Source organism: Felis catus, chromosome A2 (genome assembly GCF_018350175.1).
Source record: "Felis catus isolate Fca126 chromosome A2, F.catus_Fca126_mat1.0, whole genome shotgun sequence".
In the NCBI taxonomy this organism is placed as follows: domain Eukaryota; kingdom Metazoa; phylum Chordata; class Mammalia; order Carnivora; family Felidae; genus Felis; species Felis catus.
Window position 1 is genome coordinate 21,703,227 of NC_058369.1, and position 18,962 is coordinate 21,722,188.

The 18,962-nt window shown below is 57.4% G+C and overlaps 1 protein-coding gene across 1 annotated transcript in view; it reads left to right on the plus strand.

The window, feature by feature from the left end:
- Positions 1–10,891: 10,891 nt before the first annotated feature.
- The window catches only part of PRKCD (protein kinase C delta), a 30,085-nt gene continuing 22,014 nt past the window's right edge, over positions 10,892–18,962 (plus strand). The window contains exons 1-2 of the mRNA XM_003982325.6: positions 10,892–11,117; positions 14,616–14,729. The gene's annotated coding sequence lies outside the window, so the exon portion shown is untranslated. The remainder of the gene's footprint in view (positions 11,118–14,615; positions 14,730–18,962) is intronic.

The window sequence follows — 18,962 nt, forward strand, 5'->3', positions numbered from 1 at the left end:
CTTCATTCCCCATTGTCTTCAGCACAGGCCCACCTGCAGGCTTAGGCCTTTGCATGGCACCCAAGGCACTGAGAATGTAACCACCGTCCCACCCCCGCGCCCCACAACTGACCCTTGGGTTACCTTGCACAAGCCCCAAAGGCCCACCTCACTGTTTACTGGAACTGGGCTTAGATGTAGTGAGTTCATTAGCTCTGAGTCTTTGCTCCAGCTCCTCCTTCTGCCTGGGGTGCCTTCTCTGTCTTCTCACCCCCACTTCCCTTGTCCTCCTGGCCTGGGCCAGGGGCACCTTTGCAATAGAGCCTGCCCTGCTTCCTCAGCACCCCCATACAAAATCTATCACACAGTAGGTGCCCGTGAAATGATGGCAGGAAGGAAAGAACAATGAATTATGTTCTATTCTCAGCTCTGTTGGGATCTGTTGCTGGTAACCTGGGAGTCACTTTGCTTGTCGGAAGCTTGGTCTCCCATGACACAGTGTTAAATCAGAGTTGGATGAAATGGCTTGCATTAAGCTTCTAAGAACCTTAGATTTAATGCAGAGGCTTCAGGCTGTGGAAGCTTCCCTGCCCATCCCCCTATACACCCCGATAATAACAAAATTAAGTCATATAGCAGAAGTCTCAGTGATCTATGGAGAATGCGTCTGATCCAGGCACTGTGCCAGACCCTTGTCTGGTCCACACTCCCTGAGCTCTGAGGGGTACAAAGGGCCCCATTTATAGATAAGGGAGTTGAAGCAAGGTGCCTTGCCCAAGGTCACACAGCTCAGGGGCTGAACTCCCTGCAAGAAGGCCAGCCCCCATCATCCCAAAAGGGCTCCTGACCTCCTACCAGGGCCCTCTATGTTTAGCCACTGCCCTCCAACATAATAGCTGTAAGGATAGGCCCTTTTGCTAACTCTTATTCCTGATCTCAGGAGGCTCGGGCTCAGAGGCTGGGCTGCCTTGTGAGCTGGGAATCTCATAGGCATGTAAAAGGGAATAGGGGTTTCTGGAGGGCAGTCACCCATGCATTTGGCAGCAGGGATACTCCAGCCCCGCATCCCTGCCAGCCAGAGGAAAACAGGTGCCTGGCCTCCTAAATCATGCTAGACCCCATGCCCTCCTCTGGTGGGGATACTTCTAAGTCAATCTGGGCCCAGCCCAAACAGTCTTGTAAATATCTGCCCCCTTTCCAGTTTCCTGAGAAGTTGTCCTGGCCATGCCCCTGTCAGAACCAACTGCTGGGTGGCAGAGCCTGCCCCCCACCTCAGCATCCATCCTTTGTGTAGAGAAGGGACCAGAGACCCTCTGCAGGACAGGTGGACAAACCAGGCCCTGGGCTCCTGTCTCAGTCTCCTCCAGTAACTTGTGTGGCCTGGGGCAAGGATTCACCCGAGCCTCGGTTTCCTCACCTGTGGGATGGGATCGGCACGCCTGCTCTACCCAGGTGTAGGCAATTAGACAGCAATTAGCGGGCTCTCGGTGGAAGTGGGGGAGCCTCTCAGCCAAGGGGTAAAGAGAAGAGTGTGGCTGGGCAGAACTGCAGGACATGATTCCTACACCCCTCCAAACTGTACTCCCATCTGTGCCCTAGGCAGACCCTCATGCATACCTGGGAAGGAGGGAGAGATGAGATGGGGAAGGCAGGAATCCTCCTCCCCCTTCCCTCACTTGGTCAGTTAATCCTTGTGGTCACAGAGAACTAGGTCTCTCATGGTCATTCCGTAGTGTTTCAGAGAAGCTGACCTACCTGCCCAAGGTCACCCAGCCAGAAAAGGTTGAACCGTGGGGAAGTCTGGCTGCCTGGGGCTCAGGCTTAACCACCAGGGGCCCCTGCCTCTAAAGCCACCAGCTCTTCTTCCTGAAAGCCTGGAAGCTGTACCCTCACACAGATCTGGGGACCTGGCCCTGCCACCTGACCTGCCAAGTGGCCTCGGGCAATAGCCTCACCTATCTGAGTCTCCGTTTCCTCACCTATAAACTGGGGCTACCCTGACTTTGCAGGTTGCCCTGAGCATTGAACAAGAGGCTGTTTTGAACTGCTCAGCCCCTGGCAGGACCCAGTATCATCCTAGTGGCAAACTGATATGTACCATGCTGTCGCTCCCTCATACAGCTGGAGCCATCAAGGCCTGGAGGGGCAGGGGCCTGCCGGGATCCTGCAGCTAGCCAGAGTCAGAGGCATGGCAGGCCAAGCCCCCAGCCTTGTGGTGCTTGCCCAGGCATCTCCCCACGCGTGTCCACTGGGGGCCCACGTTAGCCTCAGCTGTGCTCCAGGTCCACCCCTGGTTAGTCCTCCAGAAGTTTACCTTGTGCCTACCTCCCATCAGACAAGACACAGGATGCCAGGCCTGCCCTCAGCTACTAGGGTTCCCTCTGAGCTGGGACTCAGCTAGGGGACTACGATCAGTGGGGGAGGATGCTGAGGTCCAGGTAACCCAAGACCTGGTGGCTCTGGTGAATGCAGACTCAGGAGATAATTGGGATAGGAGCAATCAGCTGAGGCCCTATAGAGCAGGTGGGACAGGGCTCCGGGAGTCATCCTGAGACCCCCTGGTTGTCCCCTGCCCTTACTTCTCCCTGTATTCTATTCTCTCTTCCTCAGAGACCTGAGGGAGGAGGCTCAGGCTTGGCAGCTGGACAAGGATGAGTGAAGAAGAAATCCTGGGTGGTGGTGTTCCCCAGGGATAGAAGGCACACTGTGCCTTGTTGGCTGAGGTCTGCCTAACTGGGTACACGTGGTTAGGGAAGGCTTCCTAGAGGAGGACCTGCCTGAAGATAGCTGGGCCTGGAGCACAAAGCAAAGGGAATTGTACAGGCAAATGCTCGAGGTGAGAAATTGCAGGGTGTTGTCCGGTGGGAACTGAAAGAACTTCCTCTCACTGGAGTTCAGGGGCTAAGCCACGCTGGGCCTGGTGGTCATGTGTGGACTTTGTCCTTTGTCCTGAGAGATCCTTCAGGATGGGGAGTGCATACTCCTTGACATTTTAGGAGGATTGTGTGGATGCTGTGAGGAGAAAAAATTGTGGGGGTGGGGCGGTGGGGTCCTGAGTAGACAACACTACAGATGGCCAGGCAAGAGACACCAGTGGCCCTGGCCAGGATGGCGACAGTGGGGACAAATGAATGTGAGAAGTCAGAATGGGAGACTGAGGTGCTGAGGGGACAAAGTTTCCACAGTGACCTGGGGCCGGGCTGGGGTGGCAACCACTGTGTGTGGGGGAAACTGAGCATGGGAGAAGGCCAAAAGGCTGCCTAGAGCAGGCTCACTTCCATCCATCCCAGCCTCTGGGAATCCTTTCTTCCCTCCCCATCTTTTGGAACAAGGTTTCTGCCTCAGGGAAGAAAAGTTTATGTTATTTTTTTACTTTGTAACATGGCTGTGCCAGGCACACACACACACACACACACACACACACACACACACACACAGCACCCCCAACCACCTGCCTTCTTGAAAGCCTGAGAGAAAGTGTGGAAGCTTCCTTGGGGCCTTCCTCTCTAGATTCCAGTGGCTTCATGAGGAAGGAGGTATGGAAGGAGGGGGTTTGAGGAACAGGAGGAAAAACTGGGCATTTCTGCCACACCCCCCCTTCCAACCACCCCACCCCCACCCACCCACATATACACCATCAGACCTTAGGTACACACACAAGAACCCAAAGTCAGGTGCCACAGAACACTCCCACTGCAGCCCCTAAAGCCCAGCATTCAAACCCCCTCACAATTTCCCCAATTCCTGCTTTATCTTCCTCCTGGCTTGCCCTGGAAAGGAGTGGTGCGGGCACACACACAGGCCCAGGGGAGCTACCTTCCCACCCCAGAGGACACACCAGCATGGCTGCTTTGTAACATGATGGAACTAGAGCAGACATCAGCATGAACTTCTCAGGCTTCCAGGTTGTGAAACCTGAGGCCAAGTTGAAAGTCTAGTTCATCTTCTTTGCAAGGTCCCCAAGCATGATCCTAGATCTCCCCCACACCTGGCAGCTCCTATGATTCTGGGCCTGGTACCTGGAGCTGAGGCCTCCGTTCCAGTGCCCACTTTGGGGAAGCCTGCTGCAGCTATACTCAGCTGGCCTGAGTCCTCCCCCCACTGGCCTAGAGTGGGGGTGTAAAGGTCCCCACATGAAATCTGCCTGAGGGCTTAGATTCTGTACCCCAGCCCTTGACCCAAATGCCATCCTCTATCCAGAAATTTCAGCCTTCTTCCTCCCCTTCCTCCACTGCCCTGGGATGAGGGCCCAGTTGTTCACAGGCCCCAAGGGGCTGGCCTGGGAACTGGCTGTGTTTCTTGCCCTAAGGGCTCACCATTCCTGCTGCCCAGGCCTGCCCAGCAGCCTGGCTGCCTGCCTAGCTGCTGTGGCCAAGGTGGCCACAGCCTGTGCCCACAGAAGCCTGTGGGCAGAGGCAGGGCTCAGGCGTGTGAAGGCGGTGGGGGTGGGCAGTAGTCTGAGGGTGAGACTCTAATCCCCCAGGAGGTTAACTTCTGTCTCTGCCCACTGCAGGCAGAAGTATGTCTCGGCCAAGGGAGCTCACAGTCTGGGGAGGTGGCTTGGATAGCCCAGTAGCAGTCTGTTTCTAGTCCTGGGCACAGGCTGGGTCCTCTGCTCCTAACATTTCTTTCTTTTTTTAATTAAAAAAAAAAAAAAACGTTTTTTTTAAGTTTATTTTTGAGAGAGAGACAGAGAGCACGAGAGGGGTGGGGGCATTGAGAGAGGGAGACATAGAATCCGAAGAAAGCTCTAGGCTCTGAGCTGTCAGCACAAAGCCCACAGCAGGGCTCAAACTCACGAAATCTGAGATCATGACCTGAGCCGAAGTCGGATGCTTAATCAACTGAGCCACCTAGGCACCCCTGCTCCCAACATTTCAATCCATCCTCAGAGCAGCCCTAAGGGGTAAGGGAGCCCCAAGGGGGCTACTCAAGGTCACACAGCCAGTTAGTGTGGAGCTGCATGTTAGTTCTTCCTACTCTGAAGCCTCTGCCCCATGTGGTTGGTGCCTCAGGAGAGACCCTGGATGGGGTGGGTGGGGTGAGTAGAGTTGAGGGGAGAGCTCATAGAAAGCAGAGGACCTCCTTGGTTAGGGGCAGGCATCTGGGAGGCTCCCTGGAGGAGGACTTTTTTTGTAGGGGGCCTGGTTAGATGGTTAAGAACTTGATGGGATGACATTCCAGTGGCAAAGCACAGCTTGAGCAGAGGCAGGGGTTTTGATGAACAGTGGGGGGGGGGGGGGGGGAGTGGGAGGGGGCAGGTGAGTGGGTTGGCTAGGGTGTCCTGGTGCCCCAGGGCCTCTTATACCGCTTGAGGACCTGGGATGGAGGGTGCTGGCTATGGGAGTGTGTGGGCACTTTGCTCAGGCTCTGCTGGTCCAACTGGCCCAACCACTTCTTTTCAGGCCTTGCTCACAGTCCTGCTGAAAGCTGTTGGCAAACTCTGGGTGACGTCTTGGTCAGGAACCTAGGATCCCCCAGTCCTGATCTCGGGGCAAAATTATTAAGGGGTCCTGAGCCCCATAATGCTCTGTCATCTCCTCTAGAAAGCCTGCCCTGATTTTGGCCTCCAACAGAACAATTTCTAAGATGCAATCACAGCGTGGAGGGTAGGTCTGTCAGGGGAGATTAAGTTATTGGAGGAATTATGGGAGATTTCTACTTTCCTCTGAAAGCTAGTCTTTATTTTCCTTATTTGCTCTGTTTTTCATCAGCAACCGCTAATGTGTAACATTACTTTTCTAGGTTTCTGTGACTCTCTCCCTATCTCTCATCCCCTATCCACCCCTGTCCTCCGATCTTCTTACAGGTTCCCAGCTAGCTAGCAGGATGCTGGACCACCTTCACTCCCAGGACCTCTGTTGCACCATCCATGAAATGGGCGTGTTCAGGTCTCCCCGACTTTCCGGGACTGAGCCGGCAGCGGGGAAGGGCTAGGAGAAGAAGGCGCCGCCCGGCGCCAGGGCCCAGGTGTCGGCGCCAGTCCAACCTCCAGGTGGCTGCGCAACCCGGAATAGAGCCGTCTCTTTTATACCAGGCTTACGTCACAGGGATGGGCGGGGCCTCCGGCCGGCCTCGGAAAGGCTTCCCTGGGGCGGGGCGGGGCGGGGCCGGGCCCCCGGCTAGTGGGTACCCGAGCGCGGAGACGTGCCTGCGGGGGCGCGTGTGGCTGTCGGGGTGGGGGTGGGATGTTTGTGCCGCACGGGGGACGCCAGTGTGCCTGCGGTTCTTCCCTACCCTCCCTACATAGAGGGCTGCCTTCCCGCGCTGGGCCTGCCTCCAGTTCCCCACGGGCTAAAGGGCTCAGTGAGCTACCCGTGCTGGGGGGGTGGGGGTGTGTGTGGAGTGAAACTGAGGCATGGCCAGGCCAGGGGGCTGGCAAGCCCTGTGGGTGACTGGGCTGCTCAGACTCCCAGGTGTCAGAGCCTAGTGTGAGACCCAGCAGATCAGAGCAGAGGGTGCTGTTGCGTGTGCGGGATGGGAGAGGTGGAGGTGGTGGAGAAGGCTCCCTTGGGTCTCTGTGTCAAGAAAAAGCCTTCCTTCTGTTTCTGCCTCTGACAGCACCGACGTCTATCCAGCCCCCCTCCACACCCCTTTGGGTGTGGAGCCAGAAGTGGGGACTCAGGCAGACAGGGGCTGTGCCATGGTCAACGTGGGACTGGGGCAGGTCAGGTGCTGCATACCGGTAATAGCTCCAGAAAAAACCCCGTGTCCCGTGCTCTCAGAAAACACCTGCCCCTTGCCTACTCCCAAGTATTTCCCCAAGTTTCACCTGAACACAAATATACTGACTACAGAACTTGGGGACTATTAGCTGGGCCTCATCAACTCTTTATTTGGCAGTTAACACCAACACAGACTGAGTCTCATGCCTAGTGCCCCGTGAGCCTGGTCTCCCCATCCTCCCAACCACCCACCAGGCCAGTATTACCTTTATCATCTCCATTCCACAGATGAGGAAGCTGAGGCACAGTTAAGTCACAGGTCCAGGGTGTGAGGAGGATGTGAACCTGACCCCTCTAGGCCTTGGTTTGGCACTCTACTACCATGTGGCGCTGCTCCCAAACCCACTGCCCTTGCTTGCCCCCTACCCAGTGCCTGAGGCTGAAATCCCTGCTCATGACCATTTTGGTGGCCTGAGGTATAGCCACAGGTTGGACCATGTCCCATGTGCCCTTCCAACCTTCATCCCCTAACTGCTCTGCCATCCCCAGAAATCACCCAGGTGCAACACCCCTGCTGGCCCGGGCCTCCTGCTCCAGAAACATGAGTGACTCTACCTTGGCCAGGCCAGCACTCTGGGTGTGATGAGGATGGTGCTGGCAGCCAAAGCTTCAGGGATGGGGATGATGATATGGAGAGGCAGAAACAGAGAGCGAGAGGCAGAGAGGCCAGGACAAGGACCAACTCTTGGCAGGGATCAAGGGTGGGGGGGACCCCATCCTGCCCTCAGGTAGGTGGGCCCCAGGGACAGAAGAAGGTTTAGGCCTTTTCTAGGTTGCTTGGCTGAGTCCTGGACTTCCTGCAGAGGGGCCTGGGGGCCCCCAGGGCTCATGGTCTATGGGTGGGGTAGGGGCTGCACTGGTCATGCTAGCCCTCCTCTGGACAAACCCTCTAGGGAATCCACAGAGAACTAGCCCTGGGCGGATGCTGGGGGTAGGAGACTGGATGCTGTCCACCACTATCTGTGATGGGCCTGTTTCCTTGGCTGCAAACCCGGAGGAGGAAGAAGAGAAAGTACCACTTCCTGGTGGCTGCCATGAGCCCAGCCCTGTTTGGGGATTTACACCCTATGTCATGAGAGGCCATCAAGGGCTCTTCCAAGGCTGACAGCCTGTGACTCAGCAAAGTGATGATACCTGTGCCCCTGGCCAGTGTGAGCTGAGCCCTCACCAGGTGTCCACCCTGGCTGAGGTTTCCCACACATCATCTCACCTAACCCTTACTCAGCCCCTGACATGAGTCTGTCATCAGCCCCTTTTTCAGGTGAGGACTCAGGATCAGAGAGGTGTGGTCGCCTGCCTCAGGTCATACAGTTAGCATGTGATACAGCCAAGGCTAGCTTCCAGGCCTCAGTAGGCCCTTTGAAGGCCTGGAGCAGGCAGGTTATGAGGGCACAGAGGCAAGCTCTCATGGACCCTGCCCTGGCCCACCCAGTGTGGCACCCAGGAACAGTTCCACCATGCACAGTGGCTCCAGCTGACTTTGGTCTGGACTCCCTGGACCCCACCCAAGCTTATTCTCTCTGGGGCCCCTGGTTGCAGCGTTTGTCTCTGCATCCTTCCTCTGCCCTTGTCACAATGTGGCCTGCACACACTTAGCCTCTCTGCCCCTTTTGGGTTCTCACACTTCCCCTTGAAGTCTCCAGAAGAGAAAGATTGGCTGAGGCCAGTGTGTGCTCACAGCCCCTGAGCCCACGTGTCTGCATAATCCTCAGGGCCCAAAAAGTACTTCCTGGTGTCTAATTTCAATCTTTCTTGCTCTCACAATACCAGCCCTGCTCTAAAGCCTTGGTTCTCAACAAGGTGTGATTTTGCCTGCTCCCCTGCCCCTCTCCCTGCCCCAGGGACATTTGGCAGTGTCTGGAGACATTTTTATCTGTCACAACTTGAGGGAGAGGAGTGCTATTGGCATCTAGTGGGTAGAGGGCAGGCATGCTGCTAAACATCCTGCAAGGCACAGGACAGTCCTCATAACAAAGAATTATCTGGCCCAAAGGGCAATAGTGCTGAGATTGAGAACTCTGGACATAAAACATGGGCTTTGGAGCCAGGCAGACTTTGGTTCGAATCCTGCTTCTACCATTCACTAGCTCTGTACCCCTGGGCAAGTGGCCTTGCTTCTCTCTGAGACTCAGTTTGCTCTTCATTCAAAGTGACACTAACAGTAACCCTTACCTTATAGGGTCTGAGAACTGATTGAATTGAACATATCCAATACTGGGCACAGGGCCTGGCACTGGGGAAGCTCCATTAGTGATAGCCATTATTCTTCCTTTCCATTTTCTAAGGTGAACCTCAGGGTGTGGGAGCAAAGTTCCCGTGGCTGGATCTGGAGATCCCCAAGGGTCAACCCTCCTTTGCCCTCTCTCCAGCAGTCCTTGGTACAGGGTGGACCTATTGTTGATGCTGAGGGAGAGAATACTTGCCGAGGTAGACCTGGAGGGAGGAACCAGAAAGGAAACTTGATCCCGGGTGGACAAAAGTCACCTGAAGCTCACCTTCCCTCCAGCCCAACTCCAGGGAAGCCATGGGGTGGGGTGGGGGTGAGAGAATGAGGACACAAAACACACTAATGAATATGTTCCCTTAGCTCAGGGAAGTACCATGAATTCACAGCTGGGCATCAGGGAGGAGTGTCATGTGAGTGGACACAACCAAGACAGGTAGAGACATGGGGGTGGGTGGGAAATGGCATTCGGGGCCCAGAGAATAGAATGTTCAAAGGTCCTGTTGTGAGGGGTAAGGCATAAGGTTTATTTTCCAAATGATATCCAGTGTGGTCAGAGGGGTCCAGCTTGGTGGAAAAAGCCTACCCCAATGGGGCAATAGGACTACAAACATGGACATAAACCGGTTCTCAAAATAGGCCCTCCCTTCCAGGTATAGGATACCTGTGTCCCTGTTTGCTCTGTGGTAGAAAGAGTCATTGTAGTTTTTCTCTTTCCAGTCTAAACCCACCCCCCTTAAAACAGAGTTTTGGGATCCACATCTCTGCCAGGGCTCTCCATCCCTGGAGGTCTCACTAAACACCTCCTCCTCCCAATCTAACCACAGCCCCATGACCCACCTGGTCTGTCCTGTTCTCCCCATACATCTTTCACAACCCAGGGTCCTCCAACCTGCACAATGTGGCAGCCTCTGTCCCTATGCATTCTCCCAGGAGGCCACTCCAGTGTAACAGCTGCCACCACCTGCTCCTTGAGAAAACCAAAGTCTCTGCCATGAGCCCCTTGGATCAACTCAGGCCTCCTCAGGAATTGCCCCTCATTTCCAATCATTAGGCTTCAGCAGGGAAGAGCTGTCTAGGTGTTCCCCTGGAAGGTCTGGGACCTGGAACCCTCTTCTTTGCCTCTGGAAAATGACATTTCTTTGGAGTATGGAGTCATCAGCTCTTTCCTTTCTGAGCTTTGAAGGCAAGGGAATGGACTCCTTGGGTCCCTCACCATCCCCAGACTTTAGGCCCAGAGGGTACCCAGTGAATGAATGAGTTATGCCTGACAACCAAGTTTCAAGTGTGGGAGGAAGCTCAGGTGCCTATTAGGGGCGGTGGGGAGCTATGGACGGTGGGGGCAGGAGAGCAGAAAGCTGAGGGGTCAGGATAGGGGCTGCTCCTGGAATCTCTCGACCAGCAGTGATGAACCAGCTAGAGCCTCCCACCCTGGAGCTTTCTCAGCCACTCTCAGGGCCAGGGACGGGACGAGCCGGCCTGGCAGCAGGCACCGGGCCCAGCCGCGTCTGCACTCCCACCAACAAAAAGGGGCGGGGGGGAGAGAGAGAGAGAGAGAAAGAGAGAGAGACCGGGCGCGGCGGGCCAGCTGGCCGGTGGGGAGTCCCGGGCGTGGGCGCTGGGAGCTGGGGAAGCCCCGCCAGCACCTCCCAGGCTACGGTGTGAGAAGGGTGGAGAATGGGGTGGGGGGGGTTGGGAGAGCGTCCTCCTCCCGCGGGCCTCATTGTCCTCCTCTGTAAAGTGGCGCCCCTTCTGAGGGCTGGTACGCGCGCCAACGTCTGGCAGGGGCCGAGGTGCGCCGGGACCGGCCGAGAGTGACCGGCACCGGGAGGCGGAGGCCGGGACCCCCTCCTCTCCGCGGCGGGGGCGGGGCCTTAGGGGGCTGGCCCTTGTGAAGGCGGGCCCTGAGCGGGGGCGGGGCCGTGGCAGGCACCTGGGTGAGGTCGCGCCGCCCCGCCCCCTTGCACTTCCGTGTGCAGCGGCTCGAGAGAGGGAGGCTGCGGCACCGGGATCCCCGGAGCGACCCTCGGCATCCGCCCGCCGCGCTGAGGCCCGGACGGGACTCAGCGGCCTCCGGGCCCGTCCCGGTCGGGCCCGCATCGACCCCCAGTCCTCGCGCGCGCCCCGGAACGGAGCAGGGAGCTGGACCCCAGACGTCGAGACCCCTGGCGCCTGGAGGTGCGCGGGAGGTGAGTGAGGGCCGGGACCGGACGAGGGAGCCGGGCTACCCTTAGGGCGCGCCGCCCCTCCCTTCCCCCTCTCCAATCCGGTTCTCGTTTCCAAAACTGAGAAACTGAGCCGCGGCCAGCGAAAGTCCCCGCCGCGCTCCGAGACCCGCCGGTGCCTCCGTCCCCGGTCCGTCGGTTTGTCCCTCCGTTCAGCGGTACGGGCCGAGGCCCTCTCGTTGGTCTGCTCCCGGCCCCTCTACCCGCCAGTATGTCCCTAGACCCTCCGAGCGTCCGCCCGTCCCCGTCGATTCCCTGGGGCCCTCGGTCGGTCCATCTGCCCCCACCCCCTCTTGTGTTCCCGCGTCCGCGTCTTCCTAATCTTGATCTGTCTGTCCTTAGACCTCTGCGTGCCCCACCCCCACCGCACCTCCCGCCGCCCCTGGATCCCGTCCTCCCAGAGCCGCGCCCCCAACCCACGCTCGTCGCCCCCTGCCGGTCCCGCCGCCTCTCCTTTTCTACCGCGGAGCAGAAGCCAGGCCGCCTGCCTTGCCTCGCCGCCCGCCCCTGGGTCCCTGCCCGGCCCAGCCGGAGCGGCGCCTCCGTCTCGCTCGCTCTCTCCTTTCAGTCTGGGTGTCTCTCTCGGTCTTTCTCCATCTGTCTCCGGCTGGGCGTGGCTCCAGTCTCCACCATCCCCCTTACCGCCCCACCCCTCCGCCCCTCTGAGCCCCCTCGCCTAGAGGCCCCTTCCAGGTCCCGTCGGTCCTAGCCCCTCCGCAATTCAGACGCCACCCCTCCCCCGGTGGGTCCCGGCCAGGTGAGGGGAGAGAGTGGAGGAGATTCGGGGTGAAGAGGCTGGAGGTGGGCACCGTCAGAACTGTCCTACTTCTCTGACTCTCATTTCCTCCCGTGAGAAGGGAGAGCCCCACTAAGCCCCCCACTCACACCTGGTCAGAAGGATTTGCTGTGCGTAAGAGCATCCCCTTCTCCTCTGGTCCCTACCCTATACGGTTGGACTTGACTCCTTGTAGTGAGTTGCCTGTATCTGGACATGTAGGTACATTGTGTGTCTGTGTCTGCCTGTGTGTTCTTTGTCACTGTGTCTGGAACTTGCCTCTGTGGTCTTTTCCCACCTGTGTGCCTTTCCTATGTACATGTGTGTATGTCTGTGTGTCCTGAGGCTCTGCGTGCCCTTCGCAACTCTGTGTGCACTATGTCTTGGTGTGTCCTTTATCACCAGACTCCTGTCAATGTGTTGGGGTGTGTGTGTGTCTTTGAGTGCCTATGTGTCCCTTGTGTGTCTGGACAGTCCTATGTTGTACACTGGGCGTGCCATGGTGACCCACTGGCCAAATACATTTGAGCTGTTAGTTTTGGGAGCCTGTGTTAGAGTGTTAGCCCACCAGGCTCATGTGTGTGTCTGAGTGTGGGTATGTGTGTAACACTCATTCTTCCTCTCCCTCTGCTACTGAGCCTCTGTGACCAGGCTGACCTGGTCACCAAGGGAGGGGACTGGTCCCTTGAGTTTCCTTGTTCCTGCTGTGGATTGAGTTGGGGTGCGGTGGACAGGCCGGTAGAGGGCAGTCCTGTTTGTGTGTGTGTGTGTGTGTGTGTGTGTGTGTGTCTGTGTGTGATGTAGAGGTGTTTGGACAGCTATACCTAGCTATAGGCTGGTATAAGGGATCTGGTGTGTTCAGAACTGTGGCTGGGCGAGACTGGTGAGTGTGTGACTGGTGGGAGACTCACAGTCTGACTATGAAACTGCCAGTCTGTGTGCTAGGGAGTCCCTGTGATTGTAGGGAACCGAGAGTGTGGTGCCTGCGCCCCGAGGTGACAGTGCTGGGCAGGAAGGTGAGAGCCCCAGTGTGTGTGAGCATGTGGGAGGCTGTGAGGGTGTGGATGTGCACGGGGCACCTCAAGGCCAGCCCTGGTTCCTGGGGAGTTGGGGAAGGCCTCTATCTCTTGCCTTCCTCTGCTCCCCCAAGTTGAAGGATACCCGAGGGCAAGTCTTTGGGTTTGCAGTGCTGTGACCAAGACCTAGGGCTCAAATACTCACTGTGCCTCTTACGGGCGCAAGACTGGGGCTAGGCCTCTCTAAGACTGAGTCCCCTTACCTGCAGAATGGAGAAAGTTGCTGTGAGGACTTGAGGTCCTGTGTCAACAGTCCTCTAACACAGGCTTGCTTGTCAGAGCTCAGCACATGCTAAGTCTTATTTGGAGACCACTCCCCCCTGCCTACTCTATGGTCTCCATTTTCCTGAGAGCTGGGCTAATAAAAGCCTAGATAGTCCCCCACCCAGTTTCTGTTCTGTGATGTGTCTGGTGCCCCCTCCCGTGCCCTTTACCAGACTGCTTTCGGAAGGGCGAGGGCTGGCAGAGACCCCAGCAGCCTTATTCAGCCCACTTGACACCTGCCCAGTCTCAGCAACACTGATGGGGAAGAAGGGGCTGGCGGGGGGGGGGGTGATTTGGAGCTTGACTGCAGGATGCTGACACCATTTAGCTGCCACGGCTAATTGGAGTTTAAATTAAAATTAGAAATAAAGTACAGACAAGCCTGAGGATGCCTCAGTCCCTAGGGTGCGGTGATGGGGGTCTTCAGTGGGAGGAGGAGCTTACATCTTGGGGAGAGGAATCTTTTGTGGAGGCCCAGGCCTTTCAGCCAGGAGACCTGGGACACCTTGCTGCCATTGCCATTCCTTCCTTCTAGGATCTCTCTGGGCCTCGTTTTTTTCAGCTGTATAATGGGCACAATATTAATGTGAGAATCACCTGAGCTAAAAGGTGTAAAACAAAGAATAAAAAAGTGTCATGAGGCACCTGGGTGGCTCAGTTGGTTGAGCATCCAACTTCTGATATCAGTTCAGGTCGTGATCTCCTTGTTCAGAATCGAGCCCCTCGTAGCACTCCGTGCTCAGCATGGAGCCTGCTTAAGATTCTCTCTCTCCCTCTCTCTCTCTGCCCCCTCTTTCAAAATAAATAAATAAAAATTTTTTTTAAAAATGTCACTATTCATTTGGTACTCCCAAGGTGAGTCTAGCACAGGAGCTATATCATGCCGCATCACTGGGGCCTCAGAACCACCTGGAGAGATGTAGTCTCCTCATTTTAAAGATAAGATAAACCGAGGCTCAGGGAAATTACCCCAGGCCACAGAGCAGTGGCTCCCCCAATTGCCACTAGGTCTCCTAAGTCATAGGGCAACCTCTTGCAGACAGGAAGATTAGGACAACCTCGGGCGGACAGTGGGAGCTTTCTTGCTGCATCTGTAGTCTGGAAATGCTCTGAGGGCTGAGACACAGCGATCCAACCCCTAGCGTGGAGAGGACACGGGGCCGGTGCCCTGGAGAAGTTGGGCCCAACACTCCACTTCACAGAAGAGAAAACTGGGTCCAAAGAGGCTGAGGCCTCAGAGCCAGATGGGGCTGAGCCAGGCCTGCGTTGGTTGTTCTGGGGCTGACTGATGGGGAAAGCCTGTTTGGCAGTGCCTCCCAGCTCAGCTGTTGCCTCTTGTTCCTGCAGGTCTGCCTGGAACTGGCCCAGGTGAGGGCAGCGGACCTACTTCTGGTGGTGGTAGTGTGGCGGTGGCCGCGGCGGGAGCCAGGACTGAGTGCAAGGCGGAGCCAGGAGCCCCAGGTAAGACTGGATCCTCCTAGACAGATGGACATATGGACAGTGTGCCGGGGTGGCCTTCCTCTTTGGGTTCCTCCCCATCTGCTGGGGCTGGGGCTGGGGCTGGGGCTGGGGCTGGGTCGGGTAGGGGAAGGGTCACACAGAGTCCCTGGGTTGAGTGAGGGGCCTGGGTGCCCAGAGCAGGCAGCAGTTGGCCTTGCCTATGAGGGCTCCCTGCCTGACACTGGCTCTTGGCCCAGGGAAGACTGTGGCCTTGGAGCTCAGAGGCCTGGGGCCCACCGGCCGTCTGGGGTGAGGAGGGGTGACATTTTGCTAGTCAGTTAGAAAGAAGGCGGGGCATGTGCCAAGGGTTCAGGGTGGATGTATCAGCTTTTCTATGGTCTCTTGTCTCTGCCTCAGGCTGTTCTCATCATCTCACAGGGAAACTGAGGTTTCCCCTGGGCCCCACAGTGCGTTGGACACCAAACTGAGAATGGAATGAGGTCTCTCCTGAGTTCTTTTCCACATCCCAGTTCCCTCATTTGCCCATCTTCTCTGGGGTGAAGGAGAGATACACAATTCTCCCCCCCAGCCTCCAGATTCTGGGTGAGTTAGGCAGTCTCTAAGTAATACTGGGGAAGGCTGCACTCAGGCTCCTTATAAAGCTAAAGATTCCTTCTTTTGGGGCCAGACCTCCTTCCTTCTGCCCTCATTATAATGAAAACAGCCCTGAGAGTTACCTATCGAATGTCCAAAGTTCAGTGGATAAGATTCTGGGGTGTGATTGGGGGGGGGTTGCTGAGGACACTTGGAACCTAGGGAGTGACAGTGGGGAGGGGTGGCAAAGGTGGTCTTTCCTCAGGGAGGCCTCCCTGATCAACCCCTGCTCCTGCCCCTACTGCCCCACTCCCGCCCCTACTGGTATCTACAGGTTTTTGGGGGGCAGCAGGGGTGGGGGGTGGTGGTGAATAGATCAGTGGGGGCTGTGCTCTCGGAGCTTAACTTGGAGGGGAAGGAGGGCAGGAGGGCAGGGCCCTGGCTCCTGGGATGGGAGTGGGGGCTAAACAAGGGGAGGGTCATCATTGGGTCTGCTGTTTATTCAACTTACCATCAAACCTGGTGAGGGGAGGAGGTGACGTGTCCTTGGCGGGCTGGAGGCCTCTGCTACCTGAGGTCAGGGACCCACCCACTCCCAGCACTGAGCCTCATTCCCTAAGAAATTCAACCAATTAGTCTTGGAGCCAGCCCACTTTCAAAGCTCAAACCTCACCTCCCAGCCGGCGCAGACACAGATATGCTCACACAGGGATATAGAAACTGAGCTGCCCTCTGTGCCCAGGCCTGCACACCCTCAAGTGTCCACACACGCACCACACATGCGCACACACATCCACAGGCATGCTCAAACACGCATTCGGGTGCTCGGCCAGTCACCCTTGCATTCAGAAGCCTGCCCACACACACCACACTGCCCATCCTGGGTCAGGAAATGGGGTCCTTGGTCAGGGTCACAACCCAGCCTGCGTCTGGCACTGAGGGTGAGGTTTGAGGTGTGGTTGTGACCACAGGTGCTCCAGGGGGCTGGGCCACACCAGGAGGTGGGCTCTGCCTGCCCAGGCATTCACCAGCCGTCCTGCTCACCTGGGCCAGATCCCCCCCGCCCCCCCCCCCCCCCCCGGCTGACCAGGACTCAGTAGGGGGTGGGGGGAGGGACGATGGGGGACAACTTCAGCTGTGCTGGCACCGTTTGTGGCTGCTGCCGCAGAGGAGGAAGTGGGCTGCCTGTGGTCATGGGGCTAAGGTGCTCGAAGGTGGGTGGGGGTCCAATCAGTTCCTCTGTCCCCGCAGTGTCAGTGCCCACAGCGGAGTTGCTGGGCTCTGGCGACTGGGAGGCAAGCAGGGTACTTCTCCCAGGGCGGTCTGTACACTTTCCAAGGCCTGGGCCCAGGGAGAGATCTGTCCATCCGAGGTGTTTCCGGAGGCTCACTTCCCTTGGGCTGCCCAGGAAGTGGTTTCAGAGTGGGACTGACCAGCCCTCCGGCTGTGGCCTGCCCCGCCCCGGCCTTGCCTGTGAGGGGAGCAGGGCCTGGCCAGTGGGTGAGGCTGACTGACCAGGCTTCCCGCTGCCAGGGCTGACCAGGCCTTGACAGAGGCCCGAGGAGAGGGCTCGGGGAGCTGAGGCTATGAAGTCCCCTGCAACCCCCATCACCCCAGCTCCTCCTTTCCTCTGAGCTCAGAGGCTCAGAGCGCTAACTCTGGCAGGCAGAGCCGCGTCGCGTGAACTGGCGTCGGCTGGGTTGCGTCTCGGGGATTAGCCGGCTCCAAGCTGTACGAATGAACTTGGACAAGTGGCTTTGATGCCTGGTGCCTCATCTCTCTTCTCTGACAGATGAGACAATGATAGCATCCATCTTCCTGTGGTTGTGCCGGCAGCTACAGATAATGTATGCAAAGTAGCTAGCATCTTGCCTGGCACTTTATTAGCGTTTAAGGGGTAGAAACTGGAGTTATGTAAAGCACTTAGCACTCAGTTTGTGGTAACAATCCCCCAACACAGCAAGTGGTACTGATGGTGGGGTTATTATCGTCTGAAGGCCTGGGCACTGGCCCAGTGTCACAGGGCCAGGTGGCTGCACAACGCGGCTGAGAAGCCAGGTCTCAGGCTCCTTCGCTCCCGCTCTGTTCTGCCTCCCGGTGGCAATGCTGCAGGGTGGGGAGGGTACGTTCCATGTCCTCTGAGGAGAGGAGCTGCAGGGCGGAGCAGCTGTGCCCACTCAGCAGCCCAGCCCCCTCACTCCCTTTCAAAGGGAGGAAAATAGATCTCATGACAAATGGATGCAGGGAAGAGAAAGGCAGCTGCCTGCTGCCCCCTCAGCCTCCCCTGGGCCCCTTCCCTGACTCTGGTCCCCTGCGGGACGTTGGGCCTGGAGAAACTGACGCTGGTGATGGGGGTGGGTGGGTGGTGAGCCCTCCTGCCAGACTGCCTGCCCTTTGGACCCCTGGAGTCAGCCTGTGGACTGGGAAGGGGGTAGACATCTGGGGATAGAAACTCCCCCTACACACATGTCCATACATACATCCTTGACACGTGGCAGCTGGTGACAGGGACATGCTTGTGCTAGCGACAGGGAGGGGAAGCCCTTTGCTATCCAGGGCCCAGAGGCTGGGGGCCTCGGGTGTTAGTGTGGTAATGATAGTGGTATTGTAGGCGGGGGCCAGAAGACTGGAGGGCTGGAGATTGGCAGGGGCCTGGGCTAGGAGTTTTGAGTGAGGGCATATCCTGAAGGTTTAGGAGCAAGACCTCTGCAAGCACCAGACGGACCTGGGTTTGAATTCTCACTTGATATTTACTGGCTGTGTAGTCTTGAGCCAGTGACTAGACTGCTTTGAGCCTCAGCTGCCTCATCTGTGAAATGGGAAGGTCAAGGAGTTGTCCATTTGAGTCCTGAATGATAAGGAGCCAGTGTGTGTTTCAGAGGAGGGGCAGGAAGACAGAATAGCAAATGCGGAGACTCCTAAGCGGGAAGGAACTTGGCTGTTCAGGGAACTGAAAGGGGTCACTGTGGCCTGGGGCAGAGGAGTGAGGGGAAGGCAGTGGCCGAGGAGGTCAGGGAGGGTGGGTCAGGCCCGGGGGAGGCGCCTAGGCTTATTGGGAAGGAAAAGGTAACCATTAGGGACTTGGGCAGGGAGTGACGAGATCTGCCTTAGTTGCTGGGGCAGAAGGACTGTGGGGCCAGAGCAGAGGATGGAGAGCAAGCAGGTGCAGAGCCTGGGGAAGGTGATGGGGTGCTAGGATGGGGACAGCGGTGGACAGAAGAGATGACTTCAGGGTAGAATGCAGCACAGAACTGATGGTGATGCTGTGTGGGGAGGAGGGTGAACCCCCCACCTCCTCTGGTGTCATGGGGCCAGTGCTGGCCCTGCTAGGAGATGAGGGGACACTTGCGTGGAGGACATGAGGAGGCCTGGCTCAAGTGCATTTGTGTCTCTAGAGCATGGTGAGCTTCGGGAGGCAGGTGGGCCCACAGGCAGGCCTGGAGTTTGTGGGACCTGAGCTGAAAGCAGAGACATGAGAGTCAAGAGGTAGCGTGCAAGCCTGGGCTGGGGAGGACGGGGTTCGGCGGGTCGTTGGTGGGAAAGTTCAAGAGGCCCTCGGTATGGGGTTGGGATGGCTGTCCCTCGAAGGTCCCTGCCAAGGTGCCCAGGAGGGCAGGCTTGTGGTGGCTGAGCCACTGTTTTCACAACAGCCCCGGAAGC